This window comes from Protopterus annectens, chromosome 2.part1, assembly GCF_019279795.1.
Source record: "Protopterus annectens isolate FY-2018-M chromosome 2.part1, PAN1.0, whole genome shotgun sequence".
Classification (NCBI taxonomy): Eukaryota; Metazoa; Chordata; order Ceratodontiformes; family Protopteridae; genus Protopterus; species Protopterus annectens.
Window position 1 is genome coordinate 552,517,955 of NC_056729.1, and position 23,046 is coordinate 552,541,000.

Genomic DNA, 23,046 nt, shown 5'->3' on the forward strand with positions numbered 1-23,046 from the left:
TGCTCATTGCAAGATGGTCATAAGCACAATGATGACTGCATCTTTTATAGCTCTAACACAAGCCCTGTATTGCAGTGTATATGCAAATAACGTGATACTGATAGAACATTTATGAATCATGTCTATAATATGATTCATTATAAACTGGGAAGTGCCTGCTCATACAGTTTTTATTTGGGACATCCTGCTGAGTATGTGGTCTCTGGCATCATCCTATGCTGTAGGAACATTGCATTTGTGATTTTTTTCTACCATGATTTCTTCAATCATACTGCTGCCGCTGAGGAGTGTGCTGACATCTTGAGTGGACTGCAGTGCTCATTAGTACTAAGCTATCATGTGTGTTGACCATGCTAAAGCTCCCTGTTGTTTTGCATGTTTGTTTTGTCCATGCTGTTAGACATACTATTGTCAGTAAGCACCACGTCACCATGTTAACCTTCAATGTGCATCACATGGTGTCCACACCATGCAGTCATGCACTGCTCCTGTCTGATTTTCTCTTGAGTCATACCTGTAGAGAGGCCATGGCTTCTTTGGACACTGCTTATGGAATTGCTGCTGTCTGGTGCAAGAAAGAGTGCAGGAACCCCTGTACTTTCTGCATAAGAACCAGCAGGGACACCTGCTGGGCAGGTATAAGAGCCACTTTGTAAGATCAATGTATGGCAGCAGCTAGCTTGCCAGAGAACTGTTTCATGCCACTGGCATCCCTTGCTATGGTTAGCAGTGTCACCATAAATACAGTGACCTGTAAAAGTGCCATCCAGAGCTTCCTCAACAATTAGAAGAAGAAGTTGACAAGGGAGAGCCACATGATTTTTCTAAGTTGCTTTATGTTCCATTAGTAATGTTGTAATGGAGTTGAACATTCATCTGTTTTGACTTTATTTACCAGGAATATGTTGCTATGTTTTTCTTATATTTTGTTTTGCAACACCATAGAAGACTGAGGCAAAGCAGTTGACCTGTCCTTGTAACTCACATGACTATGTGCCCTTTTGTTGCTTCTCTTTTTGTTGACATGTGCGTGTGTCATCTCCCTTTGTATTTTTATTTTTATTTTCAAGAACAGTCATGGTGCAGGAAGAAGTGAGGTAATGGTCACTGAGTCACCAGTACTCCCAGGTCTTCCTCACTGTAGGGTGACAAAGATCACCTTGCAGAAGGTAACCTGATGAGCTCACTGGTGACCTCAGTAGCCACCTCTATGGAGGGTGAAGACTCCTGTTTTGCAGGTAACAATGAAGGGATAATCTGTGTTACATAGAGGGAGGTGCAGTGGGTGGTGGAATAAGGTGGACTAGCAGCTGGATGCCTGGCTTGGCTCCCTGGATTGTGCCCTCATACTGGTTGTCACGTGTCTGGCCCACCCTGACCATTGGGTTATTTAAGGTTACATCCACCACTGATGACAACCACTGTGGTGACTGACTTTGGGGTGGGATCACTTTTGTGCCGGACTATAAAGACCAACATACCACTCCCTGTTCCCCATCATTGTGTTTCCTTTCCATCTCCTGTTCATCTTCCAGTCTTCTCCATCACCAATTGCCCACTCTTCGTCTGTCTGTGTTATTCCCTTGTTGCTACACCCTTATGTTTTACAACCTCACCTGTTGGTCTTTGTGCCTATGTGCTTGTGTGTGTGGGTGCGTGCATGTGTAGATGTGTGTGTGTGTGTGTGTGTGTGTGTGTGTGTGTGTGTGTGTGTGTGTGTGTGTGTGTGTGTGTGTGTGTGTGTGTGTGTGTGCGCGCGCACTCCTGTCATGTTCCCTTAACCTTCCTTCCTCCACCTCACAGAAACTCATTATCATCCACTTTTTCTCTTCTTCAGAGAGAAAAAAGTAGACACCAATCCCCCCAAATAAAATACATCACTGTCTCCTCTAGTCCATACCTATCTCACTTCATGTTACCCTTCTGTATGTTCCTTTGCTTATTCTAACTCATTTCTGAATGTACTCCCTCTCTTTCCTCTTTCCTCCCCACTTAAATAAGGAACGTCTTAGTCACTGTGCAAAGTTGTCTCTTGAGCACTGCAGAAAATGTGAGTGTTGCATCTATGAGATCCTTCATTGCATGTGTGAATGTTCACAGTGTTAAGTGCATCCTGCAGTCACTTGACCACAATAGTATGGTCTGAGCTGTAGGACTGTAGCATGTTTGCAGCTGGAAGTGCAAATAAGAATCATTCACAATCCTGCCTGAACTCTTGCAACACTGCTCACACACAAGTATGCATACAAAATCGGCATCAAGCTGCATCACACTACCTGCACAACACTGTTTCTCACTGCTTGACTGCATTACCATTTTTTCTGACTATCCCCCCAGTTCATTGTAGGTGGCAGTTTTGCTGCAAATGATTTTAGTTTATATGGAACTCCTTACAATGGAGATTTTAATATATGGTAGTTGGAAATGTTTCTAGCGTAGCACTCCATGTTCCAGTGCAACACATTTAACAAGCATCATACATGTTGAATAGCCAAGCTGTTGATTAACCACAGATGTTGTACTACTCACTTACCACAGATGCAACCTGGGAACCCACCATGCTGATTCCTGTTGCCATTTATATCTCTCTCATAAAAAATAAACATTCATGTTGAAAGAACTGTTTTTTTATGTAAAAGACTGATGTTTTTAGGAAAATTTTAGATATTATTCATCAGCCTCCTTTTTCCCATTTTCTATGTGGGATTGGGGTATTGTGTTAACTGTCACTTTCTTTCTTGATTCAGTGCTACACTCCTGCCTTCTTCAACACTCATGCCTGGCTGTCGCAGGTCTTCTCTCACACAATCCATCCACCTCTTTGCTGGATTTCCTCGTTTCTTCTTGCCTTCTTCCTGTCTGTCCCAAATCTTCTTTACCAGAGTGTCTTCCGCTTTTCTGCACATGCCCAAACTGCAGTAATCTGTTCTCTTTGACATTTTCTGAAATTGGAGCTACTTTGGATTCTCCTCTTATGTCCTCATTTCGCCTTCTGCCCTACAGCATGCATCCTATCACCCATCTCAGGCACCTCATCTCCATTGCCTCTAGCTTCATCAACTGCTCTGCTTTTACTGCCCAGGTTTCTGTACCATGCAGTAGTACAGGTTACACCACTGTTTTGTACACCTTACTCTTTAACTTCTTTGGCATCCTTCTGTCACACACTACACCTGACACTCTGAGCCAGTTGGCTGCAGCCCCTCTGATTCTACCTTTGACCTCTTCCTTCTTATTTCCCTTCTCCTCACCCACCCCTCCCAGGTACTTGAATATGTTAACCTGTCCCACTATCTTCCCTTTTATCTCAGTTCTCAGCTTTTTTTTTCTGCCTTCCCCCATTTGCTGCCATTGCAATGGTCTTATCTGTAGACAATTTCATCCCACGTGCCTTCAGTTTTACATTCCATTCCCCTATCCTATGCTGAAGTTCTTGCTCAGATGTTGCCTGCAATGCCATATCATCCTCATACAGCAAGTTTGTTGCTCTATCACCTCCAACTGGCTCGCTAATGTAGTCCATCACCACTATAAACAGCAATGTGCTCAGAGCTGAACCCTGATGTGCCCCCACAGCCACTGGAATGAACACTGTTTGGACGTGAGTCATTGGGTCCTTGTATATAACATGCACTATTTCTACCGATGTTTCTGGGACTACAAGCCACCACAAGACTGCCAAATCAACTTTCTTGTCACCTTGTCATATGCTTTTTGAGCTTTTTCCTCATCTCTAGCTTGTTCTCAACTACTGTCTCAGTGCAAACATCAAGTCAATTGTGGTGCATCCTGATATGAATCCAAATGGCTCATCTTCCATCTGACTTTCTCTGTGTGTTCATTTATCAATCACCCTTTCCAGAACTTTTGTGCAATGTGACAGGAGTTTGATACTCTGTACAGCCCACAGTTGTGAATATTCCCTTTATTCTTGAACACTGGCACTAGTATGCTTATTCTCCTGTCATCTGAGATACATCTTTCTCTCCACACTGCTATGAAGACCCTCAGGAGCCATTTCTTCCCTCTCTCACACAGCATATTTATCATATCTGCTGTGACCTCATCTGAGCCTGCTGCTTTACCTGAATTCACTTTCCTAAGTGCTATTCTTACTTCTTCTATGGTGGACTCCTCCTCTTCTCTCATTGTAAGCTGTGTCAAGAGCAGTACAGTTTATGAGATTATCTTCATTTAGACGCTGCTGGAAATACTCCTTCCATTAGCCTTTTTATGCGCTGTAGATTAGTGAGCAGGTTGTTGCTTGCATCTCTTATGAAGGGCATCTGACTATCTTCTTTATTTTTTGTCTTTGCCTTGCAACCTGATATAGTTTCTTTATGCCATCTACTGACTCACTTTCTAGTAGCTGGCAGAGTGCCTCTGAAGCCTTGCTCTTTGCTATTGCAACTCCTTTCTAAGCCTGTTTGTTAGCCAGCCAGTATTCCTTCCCAGCCTGATCTGTCTTTTCTATTTCCCACCTTTTTGTTCATGCCTTCTCTTTTTTTTGTTGAGTTCTTGGACCTCTGCATCCCACCACCAGCTTTCCTTATATACCTGATTTTTGTATGTGGTTTGGCTGCATAACTGTGTGTAGTCCTCACACATGTTGCTTTGAGGTGCTGTCAATCTTCTTCAGTGCCACCCATTTCTTGTTCTTCTCGAGTTGCTAGAACCCTAAGTAATTTGGTCCCTGTTGACCTTAAAACCTTCTATGACCACTGATTGCAGCTGATTGTGGTAACCAGACTGTTTCCCTGGGGGTGACTTTGCAATCTCTGATTCTACCCCAGTGCTCTTTTCTTACTAGGAAGACATTTACCTGAGTTGCATGTTGGTCACTCTTGTATGGGATCTTGTGACTGCCTCTCTTTCTGAACCATGTGTTGGTTACCCTTAAGCCATTTGCCAGACAGAAGTCTAGAATGACCTCGCCTTCTTTATTCCTGTTGCTTCACCTATTTGGACCCAGGCAGCCTTCACATCCTGTTCTATCTGTCCTGATACGTACATTCAAGTCACCCATTATCAACACCAATTCATGTTGTCTTGCTTTATTTAGCATGTCCTCCAACTGTTGTCAAAATGCACACTTTTTCTCACTATCACAATCCTTCTGTGGGACATAGGCTGAAATTATGAATATGACCCTATCATTAGGCTGGAGTCTGATTACCATGAGTCTGTCACTAATTCTGATGACATCCCCTCACTGTTGCTGAAGCCTCTCTGTCACCTCAATTTCCACACCATTTCTAGCATATCCTTCTCCTGAGTAGTAGACTGAACCACAAGTCAAGTGGCTTTGCTGCACTGCCATTCTATATATCTAGCCTCCTCTGTACCATCAGGTCAACTACTTCCAAGCTCCATCTTGTCAGTGAACTTACACTGAGTGTAGCAATTCTTAATTCACGTTTAGCAGGCTGATTGGTTTTATGTCCAGCTTTCACTCAACAGATCTATCCTAGTTAACCCAAGTAGGGCAACTGGGCACCAGACGACCATTAGCTTATTGTCCCAGGGCTGTTGGGCTTTATGATAGGCACACATTGGCCAATACAAGTGCACACTGGCCAATACGGGCACATATACTCCTCCCACCATTAGCATGGGCTCCTGGCATAGGTCGGAGTGGGTCAGATATTCAACCCACTTATCACTGGCAAATACCCATACCCATTTGGTGACATTAGTCAACATGACTGAATCAAATAGAGCCATATTTCACACCATCGAGTGGCTAGCCCTAATCAATTCTGACCAATGTCAGTCTTAGCCTGGGGAGGTTAGTATGTTAATATTAGAAGTTAATACGTTTGGATTTCTGTCAACTTTTACACCTGAGTCAAAAATAAAGATAGTTGAGGTTTGTAACATGTTTAATTATTCTTTGAGGTTTGTAAGGATCTGTTTACATCTTCAGTTCGTTTCTAACAGATGTACCTTGAAAGTGATGTTTGTATGTCCTCCTTTTGTCAGCATGAGTATTCATGAGAACTTCAATTTTCTGACACATTTAAAAAACGTGCTTACAGGCTGAATATGTGTTTCTCCAAATTACCTATGTATTTGTGTGTGTGTGTGTGTGAGTGTGTGTGTGTGTGTGTGTGTGTGTGTGTGTGTGTGTGTGTGTGTGTGTGTGTGTGTGTGTGTGTGTGTGTGTGTGTGTGTGTGTGTGTGTGTGTGTGTGTGTGTGTGTGTGTGTGTGTGTTGGTGTGTGAGAACATATATTTATGCATGTGTGTAGCTATGTGGATGTGTGTTTATGTGTGCATTCATGTGTGTGTATGTGTTTGTATGTGTGAGGAGTGTGGGGGGTGTATATAAGTGCATGTGGATGTGATGCTGACAAATGGAGAGAGTGAGTTATCTAAAAAAAATTATTTGCTTATGGAAAATAATACAAGATACGGTTCTTTACATCTTAATGGGGTAAGGTGTGTGAGTCTCGTAATGCATCTCTTTTTGTTGATTTTATGGTTGTACCAGTGAGCTCATGTGAGTGACCACATGTAGTCTGCATATAATAAAGTATCAATAAATACTGGAAATCATAAGATTAAGGATTGTAAAACTATTTTTGCTATTGTTTATTAATATTTATGAATGTATGCTGAGAACAGGAAGAGAATATTTTAGTATGCAACAAACACATCATCAGCTAAACCAACTTAAAAACATTGGGGGGGACAAAGTTTATGACAGAGAGAGAAAACTATTGCACCTTAACAGTGGCATTCCAAAAATGTTGCTCTTGGCGTAGCACACTAGGGTAGCGCACTACCCTAAATGTTTACATTTTGTCTATCTGCAGAAGGCCTATGGGATTCATCAAGCCTTGTCAGTTAATGAGAAATTGTGGAGTCCATTGTGTGATTCCATAACAATTCTAGGGCATGCCACTTCAAATTACTTAGAAATTTCACACTGACATTAAATAATTATTTAATTTAGTTATTTATTGTCATTTGTTAACCGTGTTGGTCCAACTGAGCCAGGGGCCCATTTTCAGTGGAGACCCGAGGAGACAAGCTCCCGATACATTTCACAATATAAAAACAGAGATATATTTACAAAGATAGAAATATGAAGTTGTTATACATAGAAAATAAGAAATCACAATTTTACAGAGTTGTGTACAAGTTGCATAGTGTTATTATATAACAGCAATAAAAAGTTCACATGTAGAAGTATATACAGGTTTCAGCAATGTCTATGTACAGCAGTATTTACAAAAATCAGGTTATAGTTCTACAGTAACAGATGTATTACAGAGGCAAAGAGAAAGATATGATGTATGCAGAGAGTCAGGAGACAGAATTAACAGGAGAGCAGTAAGATGTCAAGTAGGAGTTAGGAGGACAGGACCAGGCCTTTAGTAGGTAGTTTTTAAGTTCGAGTTTGAATTGGGCTTTAGGGGGGATAATTCTTATATTAAAGGGAAGGACATTCCAGGTATGAGCAACAGAGAATTTATAAAGGGATTTACCGATTTCTTTACTGGGTTTGTAGATGTTGAGAAGATTTTTGTCAGATGTGCGAAGCTGGCGATGGGGGTTATAGACTGATACTAGGTTTGATATGGAGGGACAGGATGTAGGGTTGTAGAGTATAGAGTGTGTAATGTGTAACTGTGGAAGAAGAAGTTGTTTTTGGAATTCAGGCCAGAGTAAAGACTTAAGAGCATGGCAGTGGTGTGATTTATATGGTTGGTTGGAGGCACATCTAGCTATTTTATGGTAGGTTTGTTCTAGTTTGGACAGGAGAGGTGACTGGAGGTTAGTGAGTACTGGAGGTGCATACAGAAGACAGGGTAAGAGGAGAGATACAGCAAGAGCGGGTTTGGTGGAGGGTAAGAGTACCTTATGATTATGGGACAGAAGTCCAAGTTTTTGGTTGGTTTTCTTTATACACTGATTGATATGTATGTCGAACTTTAGTTTGTCATTGATAGTTACACCAAGTAATTTAGCATAGGGTTTAGGTGTGATGGTAGTATTCTTAAGTGAGGTAATAGTGAAGGAGGATTTAAGATGAATCATTTTTTTTGGAAGGAAAAGTAGAAGCTTTGTTTTTTTGGGGGGGTTTAATATTAATTGATTATCAGTGAGCCAGGTTTCAATGGAGATGAAGGTGGCTTGGGTATGTGCAAGGAGTTCTGGGATACCATGGGCAGTGGTGATAAGGGTTGAATCATCGGCGTATTGTAAGAGTGTAGAGAGGTTAGTAGTGGTATGTAGTGTGCTAGTGAAGATATTGAACAAGAGGGGTCCCAGGATGGAACCTTGGGGAACACATATTAATGTGCAGTGACAAAGTAACAATACTATCCATTAAATAAATGGGTTTTCTGGAGTAAGTATAGCTCTACCAGTATTCTGGAAGTGCAGTGTCAGGCATTATATGGCAGGGAAGCCTCTATGCCTGCAGTAACACTACTAGAATACAGGTGGAGCTGTTCTAAAACTGAGGATGCATTCAGTCACTGGGGTGATAGTCACATACATCTGTGCAGTAGTGTTTGTGTATGAGTTGTACCCTTTCAACACAGAGGAAAATCAGGATATGTTGTTAAGGACAAAGATGTACTGTGGACTAGTCTAACATTAAATTATGCCTTCCATTGTTTGGCAGTCCTAATACTGCATGCATGACAGAGTTTTATTAGTCATGCATGCAGTATGATGTCAAAGGTACAGGTGGCACTGTGGGTCGAGAATATTCAAAACTCATCAAAGACTGCCCAGTGTGCTTGTGCACAGCTGAATGGTGTCATGCATAGGTAATAGGACCCATCAGCATAGAGTTTTTCTGAATCCCATTATCTATTTATTTAATTATTTATTCTTTATTTGTTGGGTTAGTCCCAAAAGGCAAGTGTTTCTTTCAGGTGAAACTTGAAGTGGTATTTTTACTACTGGGGAAATTTAACTAGGCATCAGGGAACTTCCCTTCTCATGATTGTTGCAAGTGGGATCCATTTTGGAGCAGTACTTTCTGTTTCCATTCCAGGCACAGAGGAGGCCTAGAGAAACAGGGAGGTAGATGGAGAAAGAAGGAGATGATGGAATGGTGAATAATAAAACTGAGGAGAAAGAAAATATTGAGACTGGAGAATGCATGCATTATTCTGAGGAATTGTTTCAAAGATATCTGTCTGAAGGAGAGGAGTTAGTAAATAGTAGATGTATAATTATGGCCTTCTAGTCAGGAGCGTTGTAGGATGATTTATTTAAAGAAATGGTGGTGCAGAGTGAGCCAGAAAATGAAAGAGATGTTTCCTGGGAGGACATTATAGAGAAAATACAAAGGGAGAGTACAGAGACAATCCTGAAGAGCAGTGGTGAGATGGAAAAGAAAACATATGCAGAGAAAGTAAAAGAAGGCAAAAATAGAGTGGCAGAAAAGGCAGAAGAAAATGAAAAATAGAAGTACATGGTAAGGATTCAAAGTAAAGAAGACAAAGAAATGGGCAGGTATAATGTGTGGGACAGTTTAATAGCTCTTTTGGGTGTAAAAGCACATGAAGTAAGAGCATTTATTCTTATTAACAAAGTTTTGTGACATTATATCTGAGACTGTTTTTTCAATAGAAAACTTTCTTGGAGAACCCATGGAATCTTTATGTGATTTAAGCATTTAACAGGGAAACACAAAAGAAAAGTCATGTACAATTTCAAACAGAAGTAGAAGGAAAGACTTTGAAAGGACATTTGAAAATGTTATGTAAAGAAGTACTGGGCACTGCAAAAGTTTATGACAGAAGGGGTTTATAGAATGGTGGCTGGGATTGTAATATTGTGTTAAAAATAGAAAGAGAAAAAAATTATACATATACCAAGCACGATAAATGTGGAGGGGAATAAGGGTTCTTAAAATACTGGGGACAACCCCAAACATCTTTTTTTGTGGACAAGAAAGACATTTGATTAGAAACTGTAGACTGATAGCACTGAATAATAATGATTAATGAATAAGATCTTTATGAAACTAATACAAAAGATATTTGAAACTGAAATGGAAAATTTTATGGAAGATAGTATATATGGTATAAAGGGGAATGGTTGTTAATAATTATTAATGGTAAATTAGAGAAGTTGTGGATGCTATGAATAGAACGAGAGAATCAAAAATCGTGATAGGAGACCTTGATGCATTTGACACAACTGGACATTAAATCTTACGGGTAATAATGAAAGAATATTATATAAGTGAGAAAGTTAGCAAATGATGTATGCCAGGGTACAGCAATAATAAAGTAAAATACTTGCTAATGGCTGGTCAAGAGGTACATATGGAGAGTGGTGTAAGACAAGGATGTACAATGAGTTATATACTCTGCATTAGTTAGGAATGTGATAGTATGTGAAATAAATTACAAATGAAGGAAGCAGGGTATATAACACCTGAAAGGTTAAGAATTCCAGTTCTGTTAACATATGCAGATGATATTATAATAACTCCAGAAAACAAAATTTGGATAAAAGAAGCAATAATTTGCACAAATGAGTGTCTGCATGTGATAGGGATGGTTTTCAACAAAGAGAAAAGTAAAGGTTTTGGTGATGTAGTAAAGCTGGGGGCATCTGTTTGACAAATTAATGACATTTCTGTGTTAGGTATAAAATGTTGGAATAAAGATGTAAGTTGAATACAATGGGAAAAACAACAGAAGAAATAAAACAAAACTGTCTTTTCTAGAGAATATAAAATTATCATTCAGAAAAAAGGCTTATTTGATCAATTTAGTACTGATAGGAAAAACAGCATACTTAGCAAGTTTATTTATGCAGTTATTGCAGATATTTTTTTCATTTATATGGGATTCTAGATTAAACACAGTAAAATGAGAAATTTTGTATATAAATAAAGAAGAAGGAGGTTTAGGGTTAATTAAGCCAGGGGTATATGCCGTTTCATTAAATTTGTACAAAGTATTACAGTGGATAAATTAAAAAAGATGAGAGATTAGTATTAAAACTGTATAAATATAAGTACAATACATTTTGGGGTATGGTAAAAAAGAGTAAAAGAGAAAAAGAGTATACCATTGAAGAAATAAAATGTTGCCAAGAAAAAATATTTTTGTGAAAAATAAAAATTAATGACATAGAAAAAGATAGAAAAGTATGGTATAAGAATGTAATGATGAAACATTATTATGCAAAACCATGGAAAAATGTAACAGATGAAAAATTCGATAGAAATAGTAGTTTTACTACTTCTTAACCAGAAATGCTCTTTCTAAGAATATTATCAGAAGTGTTTCCATTAGGCTATGACTAAACTAAGTGAAACTGGACTTGTGGAGGAAACTTTTAGTGAATTAATACTGTTTATCACTATCATTAAAAACTGATATGGAACACAAATATCTATGAGTTGTATAACCTGGGCTTAATAATGAGAAAGGAGTGATACAAACATGTCTAGTATCTCCTACTGTTAAAACTGCATTTTTCTTGTCTGACTAACCAGTTCCAGATAAAATGTCTGTTTTATCCTAATGGCATGCCAGAGTTACCTTGCATAGGACAGCCATAAAATCCTCTGGCTGGCTGGGCTTCCTGATGGTGTCATCCAATGGCTGCAGTTCTTCTATTCCTCTGCTGTATCACCTTAAATGTCAAATATCTGTCATTTTAGGTTCTTCATGATATGGGTCTGCTGTATTTGAAACAGTACTTCTGTGTTAAAACCATGCTCTGTCCATTTATAATTGGGTCTATATTAAATGCTCGAAGAGACCTTCCATCGAATGCCTCTTCATCGACACATAATAACCGACCTCACTAAACCACTTTCAAAACAGCGATTTCTTTCCCTGGGAAAGAAATCACTTGCACTAAAAACACATACAATGTGAGGGGCTATGCCCCCCACACAACCCCTAACTAAATATACCCACACCAAGATCGCACTACAGTGGGGTAAAGGGCAATGTCACATCTCAGGCCAAGCAATTTTTTTCCCTAGGAAAAAAAAATAGCTGATTTGAGCCTTCGCTATTTTTGGATTTCGGTCTATATATGTCGATGAAATGGTACTCGCTGTAATGCTGTTTTGCTGATCTAATATAGACCCTTGTAATCTATACAGGGAAGTAAAGTCTCCAGTCTGTGTCTTAAAATCTCTAGTGTTGTTCCTTTTTTTGGCAGTCCATCTCTAACGAAGTCCTTACATTATTAAATGGGATGATTTCATATTACTACCACATCTTACCAAGTTGCTTTTTGAAGAATGACACAGTCTGAGATTACAGCATTTCATAGTACATCTATTTCTGTTTTTCCTTCTACAGTCCTTTGAAAGATAAGACTGTATGCTTTTATGCAATTGTTTTAGAAAACTACTATGATTATTGAAAATTGCTTTGCTAAGTCTTCTTATTAATAATCCATACAACAGTTTCTAAACATCACTTCATAAATTTCTATCATCTGTAATCAAAACATTGCATATTTTAGATCCATATTGCTTTTGATTCCTGCTTTCCTTCCAGTTATTTGATATTACATCAGACCACCAATTAAGTGGCATATCACAGCGACAGGAAGATGTATTATCATCTACAGATATCATTTTTCATAAAAAGGAACACACAGGCTACAGATAGGGCATCTCTTGCATTACAGAAAAGAATGGCAAGTCACACTGGTGTTGTACATTGATGAATATGGACCACTCTAAGGACAGGGTGATCCAGGGTGGGAGGGACTACTCAGATCATCCGCCCACTGCCATGCATCATGGCTTCATATGTCCACTGCAGCAGAGATGCTACACAGTCTGAAGTAGAGTGAGCATGCGATAGTTAACATACCATGCAAGGTCATAAAAGGCACATTTCAGGATGTCTAATATGCTGTGGAACAGACACTACTAACATGCAAGTCAGTAGCACCGATGGTGGCAAAGGTGCAGTGCCAAGCTACACTGACCAAGGTAGATATCATAGCCAGAGCTCATTCTCCTGTGTGAGGGTCTATTCCAGCACAGTGCTATTCAGTCTAGAGAGGACGACATCATAGAACTGATCTTGATGATGACTGGCAACATGCAGGCCCTAAAAAGCATTCTGCCTTCACCCAGGATGATGCCACAGTATAAACAAAAAATTATTGACTTCAACAACTGGCTTAGCTTCTGGTGTCAGTCCAGGGGGATCCAGTATCTGTCAGCCTGGGAAGACATGGTCTACAGGCCATGCTGCTTTGCTAGAGATGGTCTTCACCTGTTTCCTCTAGGCTTTCGTATACTGGCAAAAACACTTGCCTCCCCAATAGTGCCTTTTTAGGCAATGTCAAAACAACATAATTCCTAACATACAAAAATCCACTCAAGACAAACTCAGGATGATGCTGCTTAATGGTATGAGCCCAAACAGGAAACTGCATTCCCTGGAAGAACTCCTCACCTTGGAACAGAACATGCTAGAGAGACAAATATGTCTCCCAGAGACTGATGCTCATCTGGAGTAAACTCCTAATTCACATGAAGCAAAGCTCCTCAATTAACCTATTCAAGAAAAACCTAGAGAATTAGATGAGAGACCATAAATTCACTCCAGGGGTGGCACCTATGTCTCTCATGGACAGGGGCAGTTGGTGCTGATCATAGAATCACCCTGCAAATAAAGACCTTCTAACCAACATCAATTAGGGAACACAGGTAAAACATGGCTATACCTGTAAAGGCTTTAGGGCCATTAGCCTAGTAACCTCCTATGAACCTATGAACCTATAAGAAAATTTGACCTGAATGTTATGCATGGCACCTTTCCCACACCCAGCCATGTTTGCAGACAACTGCACCTGATGCATGGGTTAGCTGGCTGTGGGAACATAGGCATATCCTTTGCTCTTTGTTGTCTTCTTGACTAGAAAATTGCTGGCAGTATATGAAAACCTGTTTAAACAAGTTTTTTGCATGACAGAAAGGGAGGGTGTGTGCTTGTCACTGATACATTTAATAATGGTCACCACTGCTTTATACAGCAGATTTTCTAATGCTAAACACATGGGATGTCACTTGCATCTGATCCATTGTATTTGGTATCAGGTGCAGGAATGTAGTTTGACACAACAACAGTATGGCACGGACCCCTTCTCTGCACATGATGTGAGGATGATTTTATCCTGGAGACATGACAGGTGCCTTCCAAACCCCTTAGAATACTTTACAATTAGCATCTTCCTCTCTGGTGAAGTACTTTGGATATAACTAATCTTTAATATGACAAGAATGGCAAATAACATAGTTGGTGATGTAATAGGATACTCCTGTGTTTCCACCTGACATATGGAGTCTGGGACTTGTTTACTAAGGAAATACCATGTTAAAAAACAATCTTGTTGTTGCATGACATTACTACCGCCATACCCTCCACAATCACATAATAGCTTGTGTAGTTACACAACTGTGGGCTGTTTAGGGTAGCAAAATAAGTAAATAATATGTATACGTTTATCTGTTTGAAAAGATCTGGTCTCCACAAGATGAAGGCACTGATGCTAAACGAGTCTTGCGTCCATCACCTACTGGACAAAAGGAGATCTTACACAACTCTGGGGTGTACTTACACTTTGTTACCTATTCCGTTACCATGTGAGATGACCATTCTATAGTCTTGTACTTTCCTTTCCAATATGGTGTCTAAGAAAATGGGAGTCATTTTAAACTTGAGAAGATTGATTAATTAATAGCAACACTAGACCTGACTCCACTTTCATTTGGATGGGCCCACTTTTGATTTTGCTAGTCTTCACACTGTGGGACTAGATATTTTTCCCTTCTTAGCTGGTGCATTGTAACTGACAGACTTCATATATCATCACTTCTAAATCTATAAGTCACAGATTTATTTTATCTTTCCTTGCTGCCACTCTCTGAATTTAACTAATATGTGATTTCCATATTGCCAAACCATTTCCAGTTTTTACGCATATTTGTCTCTCCCTGTGTCGATTTTCATACACAATCAATCATCTGTCCCTTTTACATCACAAGGACACATTTGTTCCTAGCCAATTTCCCTCTCATTGCTCATGTCACAGTTCAAAATTTCACAGAACCCACAATGCAGGAACTATTTGTATTTCATAATATCCATATTTAGTTACAATCAGATTTCACGTTTTTTCTCATTTCTTCATTTTGTACAACCTATCAATTTACAGCAGGTTACTCAAAATAAATATTAAGAGCAGAGCAGACTTGATTGTTTATGAAATAAATTGCAATTCTACCATCTATAATACATGGACTATTAAGATACAGTATGAGTTAAAGTGCTTACAGGAAAATACTGTTAACCTACAAACATCAAGAAACAATAAAACAGAAAGTGCACAGTTATAAATTTTCATAAAAATAAAAGACAATATTTCACATATCAAACACTTCCTCAAGTATTGAATAAATCCTAAACACAGAAACATTTACATAAATTAATCAGTCACGTGTTCAAAGATGTAATACTCATAATTTCAATACAGAGTTTAAAGAGAAAGACTCATTTAAACATGGTTCAGTTAATGCATTCAATCTAGGTATCCATTTATATGCACAGTATTCAGTCATATTAACAATATCCCTTCTTCCAATATTATTAACAACAGTTTTCAATACACTGAACTCAACCATATGAATTGCCCCTTCCTCAGAGACATATTTAGCCAAGACATTTGTCAAAATGTCTTTCTTGATATCATATACATATTGTGAGATTCTGTCTTTAAATTGTCTATCTTCCCAACATAGGAAGTATTACATTGTACACATATTGCAATATAAACTAGGTGCATTGACTTTTTGAGTTACTGGATGTTTAAATTAACTAATATTATCAATATATTGATAGTCATTACAACTCATACATGGAAAAGTCCCAGTATGTATATATGTTTCTCTTAATTTATGAGTTGTTTCTCTATTTAACTATGTTCTATAACATAACTGTCTTCTAAGATTCTGTTTATATTTAAAAACTATCCCCGAAGCTGGTCCAACTGTTTTCTTAATTTTTTGTGATGCCAGTAGGATCAACCCATTCTTTTTCAATATATTAATAGTTAACAGTATTAGTGCTACTAAATGTCATGACCTGGGGTAAATAGGTATCATTCATCATGGTATCTTTATTAACATCATCAAACACATCACAATTCTTAAAATAAGGGCACATGCTAGTACTGCATACATTTTAATGCTGTTGAGGGCTAACTCTGTTTCATCAGGCTTATAGCCTCATACTATGAAGTCATCACACATCACAAACACTTCCATTTTAAATACTTCATCATTCATATTGAATCTAGATAAATGACAAAAATTGCCCTTTTAATGTAATGTCTAAATGTAATTCGGATGCATAATTTTACGATGCTCTTTTTTACCTCCTCCTGATACATCTTAGTTGCCAATCATCCACAAGCATTTTTATAAATGTTAATATCTAGAAAATGAATTTAATTTCTAGAAGAAATAACTTCAAATTTAAAAAGAGTTATGAAACTTCCAAGAGCAATCTCAATAGATCCCCATATCAAAAATATCATCAACAAAATGAGCATAAAAAAATATGTTCTTACTATATGTATCATCTTATTTTCCCAGTCATACATTACAAGATTAGCATATTTGTTAGCTACAGGAGTACCCATAGCGAAACCAATTTTCTGAAGATATACTTCATTATTGAAACAAAATATATTATTTTCTAACACTAATTCTAGTAATGTACATGTAGTATTAATAAATTAATTTGTATTCACTAAAGACCTCCCTAAAAAATTTCTAATCAAATCAGCCCATCTTCATTTGGAATAGATGTAAATAGTCATTTCAGATCAAGGGTGACTAACAAACTCTACTGAAACTTCAATATCTGCCTCCTCTACAGTAAGTGGCCCTTCTTTAATTTCTGCCTTTGAGCATAAACTGCATCAACATACTCTAAATGCTTGCAGTGTAAGAGATTATGTTTCAAGGTCTATTTAAAGAAGCATATAGTACCTCAAGGTTTGTGAATACTTAGGATGCCTACATACAGTACTGCTACTTAGAATTGTCAAAGAAACTAAATTTGCAATTGAGTTTTGACTATATGACTTGGATGAACAATTTCTTTAAACAAACTAAAGCCAAGTTACTTAAGTAAAATGAAGGGACCTGTCAATGTATTGTCTCTGATAATCAATATCAATTGTTTAATACCAAGGTCCGTGAAACCTTTGACAACCTACAGGTGTTTGAACATAGGCTGGTTGTCACTTAAAAGTGTAAGCTTGCAAGCGATCAATCAGATTTTTATAAAGGGCAGATATTTAATTGGCTAAAAGAAGGGAAAGTTTTAAATAGTCAGAAACATAAGACACAATGTTGCAATGTATCATGTCAGTGTCCTTCCCCTTCTCCTGCAGTAGAAGTGTCTGAATTCCCTACACCATCTATTACTGATATGAATAACATAATTGGATTTCCACAAATTTCAGAACTGGTGTCTGCACATCCTTTTCAACAACTGCAGCAGAAATTGCATGGAAGAAACAGGAAAGGAATAAAACAGCTGAAAATGAAGATGAGGAGCATGATGCAGAATGGCAACACTGAAACTTGGTATTTAGCATCTCTTCTCATAATCTCAACATACATGAAATAACTGTTTTAAATAAAGGTCTTTCTTTCATCTCCGCAAAGAAATGTGATATTGTGGACGTTTTAACAAAACTGAGATTATTTATTCATAATATGCATTTAAAGATGTTATTTCTGAACAATAACGTGACTGGAGGTAATATGTTATTTAAGAAACCTAGTACTTTTATGCCTCTATATCCAGCACTTGCTCTGGCTTTTTTTAAGTGAGGATGATTTTTTTTAACTTCTTTTTACATAAAATATGCAAAAAAAAAATGTTTTTTTAATTTATCTAAAGATGACTATTTAACTCTGAATGCACTTAAGATTAACCATAATACCGCAATATGCCCTACTGATAAAGGTAGTGCTATTGTAGTAATGGATAGTACTGATTATAACAATACTATGTATCAGATGTTGACTAGTGTTTCAGCTGTAGTAATGGATAGTATTGATTATGTATCAGATGTTGAATAGTGTTTCAGCTGTAGTAATGGATAGTATTGATTATAACGATACTATGTAGCAGATGTTGAATACTGTTTCAGCTGTAGTAATGGATAGTATTGATTATAACAATACTATGTATCAGATGTTGAATGGTGTTTCAGCTGTAGTAATGGATAGTATTGATTATAACGATACTATGTATCAGATGTTGAATAGTGTTTCAGCTGTAGTAATGGATAGCATTGATTATAACAATACTATGTATCAGATGTTGAATGGTGTTTCAGCTATAGTAATGGATAGTATTGATTATAAAGATACAATGTATCAGATGTTGAATGGCGTTTCAGCTGTAATAATGGATAATATTGATTATAGCAATACTATGTATCAGATGTTGAATGGTGTTTCAGCTGTAGTAATGGATAGTATAGATTATAACAATACTATGTATCAGATGTTGAATGGTGTTTCAGCTTATATACTCCCAAATGAAAATGATGTAGATGAAATTATTTCTAGAGTTAAGATGACAGTTTATGATTTGTTTTTAAATTCGTATCTCATCCCTGATTTATTTGAATATTTTTCTGTCATAAAACCAACTTTACCAAATTACCTATGATATACGGTTTACCTAAAAAAGAATGTTTTGAGGCCAATCGTGCATCCTATAGTTTCAGGACAGTTAACTGAACATATGTCAGTGTATTTAGAGGATGTATTAAAATCATATTTAGCTGATATGGAATGTACTGTGATTGACACGGGTGACTTTACAAAGAAATTTAGTAGATGGAATGACTGGAATGATAATTATTCATCCTTTTTGTTGGTTACCCTTGATGTGAAATCACTTTTTGAATATATGCCAAATGATGACAGGCTGATTCTATTAGGCATTTCTTAGGGAGGTCATCAGCAAAAACAAATTAATTTATTAACACTACATGTACATTACTGGAATTAGTGCTGGAAAATAATTTATTTTGTTTTAATAATGAAATATATCCTCAGAAAACTGATGTTGCTATGGGTACTCATGTAGCTAACATGTACGCTAATCTTGATATATATTACTGGGAAAATAAGGTGATTTTTACTAATGGTACATATAGTAAGAACACACTACTTTATGCTCATTTTGCTGATGATATTTTTTTGATATGGAGATCTAATGAGATTGATCTTGGAATCTTCATAACTTATTTCAATAATAGGACATCTTTTCTTAAATTTGAAGTTATTTTTTCTAGAAATGAAATAAATTTTCTAAATATTAACATTTATAAAGATGCTTATGGATTATTGGTGACTAAGAGTTATAACAAGGAAGTAAAAAAGAACATCTATCTTCATTGTAAAAGTATGCATCCAAATTATATCTATAGGAATATATTGAAAGGGCAATTTTGTTGTTTATCTAGACTCAATACTGGTCTAGGTTGTGCTTAAATTTGGTAATAGACGAACTCAGCTTCACATGGATTGGAATGCCTGTTCCATAGGAGGGGCAGTCTCTAGGACACATATCTGTCTCTTTGGCATGTTCTGTTTAAGTCACAGAAAAGATTCAGGTCCCTAGACCTTGTATTTCTGGTACTGTTTAACTTACGAGTATGCAGGAGATTCATAAATGTAGGTTTGTGGATAGCTTGTAAGTCAAACATACATCACCCCTCAATGATCTATAGGAGAATGAGTAGGGGAAAGGGTTTTACGGCGCTCTGAGTAAGGCAGGCTTGTTACTCCTTGTATTCTTTTTGTAAGGAACCTCTGAAGTCACTCTAGTTGCTGCATATGTCTGGTGAGGCACATACAGAAGGGAGCATTGTAGTCTATAATTGGTCTCGTAAGGGCTGAGTACAGTGGGATAATGACCTCTTTGGAACTAGATGCCATGCTCTTACGTATAAGTTGCCCAACATAAAAGGATTTCCTCACCATTGTGACCACATGGTGGTTGAAGATAAGACTACTATCTACAGGCATACGCAGATCCCTGACAACCAGGTCCACTCTTAGGGATGTATTATCAACACAGTAATTAGTTGGGATGGTTGACTTCTCAAAGAGTACAATTATCCATTTCTTAGCATTGAGTTTAAGACCAGGGCTTTGGTACAATTTGTTAGTCAGAGACATACCTCTCAACTGTGCAGATTTTCGCAGAATGTCCAGGTGTTTGCCTCATATTTTTGGTCCATTTTTCATAAAATTGTGGTTTTCTGGCAAACTAGTTGCAAATCATTAAAGAATGAAGTTAGAAAATAATGACAGACATTTGAGTTTCAAACGTCATACCCTTCAGAAAATTCATGCTAATGCAAAACCTGCTATTCTATCTAAGTTTGTAAGCGCAATATTTAAAAATTGTCCCTAGTTTTGGCCCTTTGTCCCACTTTTATTTATGGCTTTGTCCACATTTCTTGCTGTAAGAGGTTGAGAGGTATGGTCAGAGATAGGCCTTCTTGAAGAATGTTAGTGTCTGCAGTGGAGTCAATGATAATCCCCAACTTGCAATCATCTGCAAACTTAGTCATAAACCTTCCACTTCTGAGAAATAGATGCCAAAAGGAAGCAGTCCCAGTACCAAGCCCTAGTGCACCCCACTAGTGACTGGCCTCTTGGTGGAGGTGGTCTCACCTATTTTGACCTCTAGGGTACTATCAGTGAGTCAGATGGCTATTCAGCAGGTGATAAAAGGGTTTATACCTAATTTAACAAGCTTGTCTATATTACCTCAGTAAGGTGGGTTCTGGTGTGTAGGTCATGGGACATTTCCCCACGAGCTACAATGCCGGAATCAGAAGCTCACAGCACCACTTTGCTGTAGAGCAGTATGGTTGAAAAGGAAAATTGCTGTGGTGTTAAGCACTAATCAGACACACAGCACATCACAATGATCCCTAAGGATGGCTACCTGGCTGTATTCTCCTTAGGGACTATTGCAATGTCCATTGTGTCTGGTTGGCATTTAACACTGAAGAGATTTTGCTTTTCAGTCATACCACTCTATGGCGAAGTAGTACTGTGGACTTCTAGTTTCAACATTGTAGCTCATGGGGAAATGTCTCACGACCTACATGCCAGAACATGAGTGGGGTATTGTATCAAAAGCCTTGGCCAGTTTGAGGTAAGCTGTGTAGACAGTCTTGTCTTCATCCATTGCTTTGGTAACCCTCTAAAAGAAGTCCACCAGATTTAATAGGCATGACCTTCCTTTAACAAAACCAAACTGTGATGGCTCCAGTGTTTGCATGTTACCAATGTCCTTATTTATCATGTCCATGATGATTCTTTCCATGGGCTTGCATATGAGGCTGGTCAGACTTACAGGCCTGTAGTTACCTGGATCGGTGGTTGGACCTCCTTTGTGCAGGGTAATTACTGTAGCCATCTCCCATTCCTTGGGCACAAAACCTGGCTGCAGGCTCCAGCTGAAAAGGGATTCAGATGGACCAGACAGGTCATGTTTCATGCTATTTAGTAAGCATCCCAGGAAGTTATCAGGGTCCACTGATGCAGTGCTTTTGGCCTTGAAAAGTGCACTAATGACTTTCCCTACTAATGGATGGGAGGATTGTGGTATGTGGTATTTCATTTTGACTATCAGTGGAAGAGTTGGGGGAGCATACCTCTCAACCTATTAACACAAGAAATCTGGACAAAGCCCAAAATAATAGGGGGGGGGGCAAAGGCTGAAAAATAGGGACAACTTTTATAAATCGTTCTTAGAAAGTCAATAGAATAACAGACTTTGCATTACTGTGCATTTTCTGATGGGTAAAAACAATGAAACTCAAAGGTATGTCATTATTTATTGACTTCAGTCCTCAGTGATTTGCCAGAAAACCACACATTTTATGAGGAACAGACCAAAAATTTGAAGCCAAAATCTGGACATTCTGCAAAAATCTGAATAGTTGAGAGGTATGGAGAGAGAAATTTGAGCTGAATCTGTCAGCCAAAAGGTTGGCAATGCCCTCCGGTTCAATGTGGGTGATGACATTTACAATAAGTTCTGACATTGTTGTGTAGTTCCTTTGATGATACAGACATAGCTGTAGAAAGCTTTGTAGTTGTCCTTTGAGAAGATATTTTAGCCTTTGAAGTATTAATTACACATCTTAGCTGCCTGTTTATATTGATCAAGAGGTTTTTAATATGTTGGGCTTTCTTCCTCCTGTGCTTGACTAAGATTTTTTTTTTCTTTTGTTGCATAACTGATTGGTATTGTGATTCCACTAATGTGGCTTGTCTTTTCAGTTTGTCTTGTTCTTAATACAAGTGGACACATTTTGCTCTATGCGGCTATCAATATGGCTGTACAGGAATTTTGTGAATACCTCAGCATATGCTATGGTACTTACTTGGCTTGGAGGTGCTTGGAATTTAGCCAAGGTGTCACTTAGTAGAGAGTTTAGCTTTGGAATAGTTCCTAAAAATGTTTTTAGTTTCACTGGGTCCCCAGATTTAATTTTTATTTCAAGCAATACTGCCTTATGGTCAGATCTGATGAACTAGGATATTACATTAGATGTTCCTAAGGCAGCAGAGAGCAGAAAAAGCGACTTTCCTGATTCTAAGTATTTTTTAAGCATTTTTATTGCTTTTTTCGACCTTTTGTGCATTTCGACCACTGTTTCTGCATATATTATTGTGATATTACCTGTTTTCTCTGTTTTTCTGAGCTTAATTTGTTGACTGCACTTCTTAGCTTAAGTTTTGCTTATAAGTTAACCTACAGGCTAATACACTCAAGTGTACTAGCCTTTGATAGCATTTAGTCGAAAAACCAAGCATTTACTGTATTTTCTGTCTGTGTGTGTAAAAAAACTAAAAAAAAAAAAAAAAAATACTTCTGCTTTCCTAACTTTCCTAGCTAGTTGTTCCAGTGATCAGATTTTGCTGATCCCTGGGCTTTGTATTTGGTTCCTGTGTTCCTCC